The sequence below is a fragment of the Andrographis paniculata genome, unplaced genomic scaffold, assembly GCF_009805555.1.
Source record: "Andrographis paniculata isolate CXL003 unplaced genomic scaffold, ASM980555v1 Contig9END, whole genome shotgun sequence".
NCBI lineage: Eukaryota > Viridiplantae > Streptophyta > Magnoliopsida > Lamiales > Acanthaceae > Andrographis > Andrographis paniculata.
Window position 1 is genome coordinate 3,780,654 of NW_026137639.1, and position 6,488 is coordinate 3,787,141.

Here is a 6,488-nt window from a genome sequence, read left to right on the forward strand (position 1 = left end):
CCTTCTCGCGAAAATAGTCCAAGCAGTTTAAAAAAAAATTGATTTATATAGTTAATTAATTTGATTAGTTAACGTAATATTTGTAATAAAATATTTATTTTAAGTATTTTTTATTTGATGTAATACTTAAATAAAAGTTAAAATATTTTGTTTATATTTTTTTAATATTTTATTTATTGAAAATTTTAAATTATCTTATTTTTTAAAATTGTTATATTGATTTATTGTAAATCAATATATGCAATTAGATAAATAAATAAATTTAAATAATTTAAATATCAATTAACAGCCATAATAATAAAATTTTTAATATAAATAATACATCAAATTCATCGAATTTTATTGTTGGTAAGGATAATTTTATATTACATACCAACATTTATAATTCATATTTTATATACCGTACCAAAATTTTCTATATATTATTCTACTGTATTGAGATATTGTACTAATAATTTGATCTACCGAATTCATAGATGAAAAATATTGAATTATCGAAATAGCGCATACAGTACAAAAAAATATATCGAAAATATCAAATTTCGGTATACCGAACTTTTTCGGTATAGTATCGATATATTTTTTAATATACAAAAAAAATCGGTACGGCATACAATATGGTCCGGTATTATTGGTATATTGTATCGAGTCATTTCTAATTGAATTGCATGTACGGTATCATAATATAATATTTTACCCTGAAATATCGAAATTAAAAATAAATTTATAATTTTAAGAATATATTAAAAATTAATTTTTCAGCGTTAGATATCGAATACTAAAATATCAAACTGTATATGGTATTTTCGGTATATAATACGAACAATGCTAAAAGTATATCCAATTACCATACTGAAAAAGTTTTGTAACGTATACTATATAAAAATTTATGATATAATAATTTTAATATTTTTCATACGGTATATATATTATTGAGTAAATTGATATTTTTCACCCTTACCTGTTGATAGAAATAAATGAATTTTATTTTATTTTTTATTTTTGTGAAATATAAAAATAAAATTCAAATTAGATCTAATTATTAAATAATTTTTAATTTTAAAATATTTATATTATATTAAAAAATAATTTAAAATTTTAAATATCACATAACACTTATTTATATCATATTAAATACTCCCTCCATCCACACACAAAGTAAACATTTATTTTTGACGCGGTATTTAAGAAATAACAGTATTTTATTTATAGTGAGTACTTAAAAGTAATAAAATGACATTTTTGTCCTTCCTTTTTGATGTAAAAGTAATGGTACGACGTAAAGTAAGGGTATTTGTGGAAAAAAGTGAGGTATTTAATAAAATATTTACTTCGTAATTAGACGTTTCAAAATAGAAATATATAGCTGGACAGACGGAGTATTTATTTTAATTTTTATTATTCAAAATTCTAATTGTACTTTAAAAATTACAATCAAACAAATAATAAAAGTTAAAGGTATTAATAATTTAATAAAATATAGTCAAATTTGTAATTGTAATTAATATTTACTAATTGCTACTAGAAAATATAATGTGACAAATTTCATGAGAGAAGAGTAATAGATAAGGGAAAATGATGTGACTTATCCATTTATATTAATAGTTGTGATTTACGATGATGCCAGTAAGTAGAAGTATAGCAGTGATAACTAATACTCTTTTTATCCTTTAACAATTTATTCATTTATTTATTTTGGTCCGTCCCATAATAAAATATTTTTTTTATTTTTTTTATAATTATACTATCTACTTAATATTACAAATATCTTTTTAATTTACAATATATTACACAAATGTCATTACATTTATATCATACAATACTAATATTTCCAAAATTCCGTGCAAAAAGCAAATAGATATATAGATATGAGACGGAGGGAGTATACCGTATCTTTGCCTATAAATAGCATGAAATGAGTAAAGTAATTTTTTTTGCATCCATAAAATTTTCTTCTCTAGTTAGAGAATTCGTTACAATTACCTTTTTCATTTCCTTCTTAGTTTTTATTATAACAAGATGTGTTACCTTTATTAAAAAATACATTTAACATCAATTTATTACCTTCATTAAGAACATATTGTCTCTATAAAAATAATAAATGAACAATTGTTTACTTAATTATAACTTAAAATTTAAATTTTAAATTTTTAAATTATCAATATTTATCTGTACAAATACACATTCAAATTTATTTCAAAAGATCACGACTCACATACGTATTTCAATAAAAAAAAAATTATACATCCAATTTTAACATTTAAAATTTTTAAACTTTTATATTCAATCTTTCTTCAACTAATTCTTTAACAAAACTATCGGAAAAAAAAAAATTATTCGAGCAATATATTAATCCGTATTTATTTCAATCATTCAGATCTTTAAATGTCATTAATTTTACAAATTTGAATAATTTGAATATTTCATAATATAAAAATTTATATAATATTATTATAGTTTATATAAATTAATATTTTAAAAATAAAATATAATATTACATAATAAATATTATTTATATATTATTAGATAATAAAAACATATAAAAATAAATAATTATGATGAATTTTATAAATTTGTAAAGGTAATAGGTAAAAGTAATGATACTATAATTGGTGTTCAAAGAAGTAATTTGAATAATGATGTGTATACTACATGAAAAGAGATATTTGAAAAAGGTAATGCAGCAGAGACACTTAATGCAACAGATGCTCTTATCTATCTTATCTCTCTCTGTTTAAAATATATAAAACCACACACGGTGGTTTATACAAATATTAAATATATATATATATTCATATATTACACTTTTTTATACATATATATTCATACTAGTAGGGAGTTGTGCTATGCAGGACATGTTTGTAAATTTTATTAAATTCTTAAAATTAATTGTTATTATTAAATATATTTTTTTAATATAAAATTTTTATGAATAAATTGAAAATTTTCAAACGATTAATTTTTAGTGTTTTAGATATTGGAAATTGATAAATTTTTATCAATCAAATATAGATATTACAAAAATAATATTTATATATAATATTAGTGATGTCTATTCATACTTTTATAAATAATTTTTCAAATTGTAATTTAATTGAAAATCGTCAAACACACGTCCTTCTGTCATCGATGTCGATAGACTTGTAGCCACGCTTTCATTTCACTTCAGATATATCATTGTATAATTACTTTATACATCAAGTTAAACAAAAAAATGTCAAAATCTTTTACACACTACCATTGACCAATAAATATTATTATTTTTTAATCTACTGAAAAAAAAAACACAAATGACCCCTTTTAGATTAAAATTGAAAGGATATAACATAATACTCCATATGTCCGTAAAAATTATGTTACAATTTCTTTTTTCGATATCAACTAAACTTATTTACAATCCATTTAATAAATAATTCCATAATTCTATAATTCTATTATTCTTATTTTAACAAAAAATAACAAAATTGTTATTATTATTTCATTACTTACTCTACTAATATTATCAAATCATTTTAATAAATATTTTATAATATCATCAATTTATTTTTACATACTTCACTTTAATATTAAAATATTATTATTTTTATGATCGGTTAAACTTATATATAATCTATTTATAATAAATAATTTTATGACATTTATTTTAACAAATAATAACCAATTTCACTATTTTTTACTTATTCCGCTACTTTGTTTACCATTTATTTTAATAAAATTTTCATAATATTCACACTTTACTTTTGAATACCTCATTTTATTATTAAAACATCATTATTTATTAATCTCAATGTCCAAGCAAACTTATATCATTTTATCGGACCAAAGAAGTATAATAGTATATAATTAATGATGGCCACATTTTTTTTAAAAAATTGAATTTTTTTTCCTTGAAGTGGACTTCAACACTTCCTCTTCATATTCATCTTAAAATTCTCATAATATTAAAGTGAAGTATAATAAATTTATTAGAACGAAAGAATAATTAGAAGTAGGATCTACATCAAACTATTTTTTTTTTTTTAAAAAAAAGTCACATAAAATAATTATTAAATGTGGACCTTACATCCAAAATTTATTATTATTATTATATAGTAGTATTAGATTATACCGCATCAAATGACATAGATTTTTTCTTATAACTTTTTCATTTTATTTGATACTTTTTTTTATTTGATAAGTTTATTAATTAAAAACATAATTAATAAATATAAATAACTTAATTCACTTCATAACATATAAAATTATATATATATATTTAACAAATATAATTAAATTAATTTAATAACTTAATAACATATACTATATTTTGTCATCTAAATTTATACTTGATTTTTTTTTTATGTCATTTAAGAATATCTTTTTGTACGTCACTTAAAAATATATTTTTTTTCGTACTCTCTTAAACTCATCTCAATGTATTATTTTTACTATTTTAGTTAATCTAACTCAAAATTATCCATTCTTTTATTATAGTAAAAAAAAATTAATATACAAATACAAAAAAACATCTAATGTATATATAAATATTTGTATCTTTTGTACATGTAAGGACAAAAATATGAAAATTATTTTATATATTTCACTCACTAATAAATATAATTATTGTTTAATTCACTAAAAAAACAAATAGAATTTTTTTTTCATTTTTTTTTATTTTGAAATAAATAAATTATATTATAATAATGGTTGAAGTCAATTTCAATATATAAATTCAACGGTTAAGTAATCTATAATAGTAATAATTATTACTAAGTGTAGACCCATATACATAATTTAATAATAATAATAATAATAATAATAATAATAATAATAATACTATTATATTATAGTAGTAGCATATTATACTTCATCATATTCAAAATAAATGATATATTTTTATTCTAACATGTTCTATTTTATTTGATACTTTTCTGGTGATAAATTACTAATTCAAAACATAATTAATAAATATAAATTAATTTAATTAATTTCATAACATATAAAATTATACATCATATATATACTTAATAAATATTAATTAACTTAATAATATATACTTCATTGTCATCTAAATTTATACTCACTTTTCTTTTATATCACTTACAAAAAAAAATATTATGTGTCACTTAAAAATATATTTTTTTTTACTTTCTCAAAAATATTTTATCCTTTGTATTTGCAAAAATAAAAATCCCATAATTAACTTATACATTTTCACCGATTAATAAAATACAATTAATATTTAATCTATTAAAAAACAAAAATATTTTTCACCATTTCCGAATAAATAAATTATATTATAATAATGATTAAAATTAATTTAGATGTATTAATTTAATTGTAAAATAATTTATAAATAATTATTATTAAGTATGAATCCTACGTAAAAAAATTTATAAAAAAATAAAGCTAGTAATTAAACTAAAAAATTCTATGCCGCAATTTTAAAATTTTTTCATTAAATGTGGGTCCACCTTCAACAAATTTAAAATAAAAAATAAAAAACCCAGACGTTATACTGAGACCAATTCGTCGGCAAATATATAATACTCCCTCCATCCCATAATAAAATATCTATTTTTTTATTTTAAACCGTCTCATAATAAAATATCAATTTCCTATTTTAGTAACTGTATTATCTACATAACATTACAAATACATTTACAACTTACAATATATTACACAAATATCATTACTTTTATATCACACGTACTAATAAGGTTATTTTAGTCATAACTTTATTCCTACTATATCCCAATATAATACTAATATTTCTAAAACTACGTGCAAAAAGCAAATAAATATTTAATTATGAGACAAATAAATTATATACGATTATAATAAAATATGTAAAACCATACACACGTTGGTTTATACAAATACTCCCTATGTCCCACCTACCATATTCATGTTGTCGTTTCTGTCCGTTCTTGTCACTTTTCTTTTTTGGAAAATGATTACACACTTTAATCTCATTTTAAACATTTTATTTTTTTTAATTAAACTAATTAGTTATCTTAATCTTAATTTATAATTATTTATATTATAGGATAATTATTTTCATTAATACATTCTTAATTATCTACTATTTACACCTCTCTTAAAAGTACAGTATCTACAGTGTAACAGACACGGTATATGAGACGGATGAAATATTAAATATATATATATCCATATATAACACTGTTTTATACATATATATTCATATTATAATATTAGTTATATTTTGTTTTATTATTATATTATATATATTGTTTATGTTTAAAGTTTTGTGATGGCTAACTAGAGTATATAATACTCCACCAGTGTCAAAACTATAGTTTTAATTGGGTTAGATATGAGATTTAAAAAATATTAATATTATATTAGTAGTTGGTAAAAAATATAAATAAAAATGTTTTGAACTTGTGAGTGTATTAGTGTAAAAAGTAGTGACAATTGTGTAATAAAAATGAAAAAGTAGGGGTAGTTTTATGGTGATATTGTTATTTATAAAAATAAAACTATTA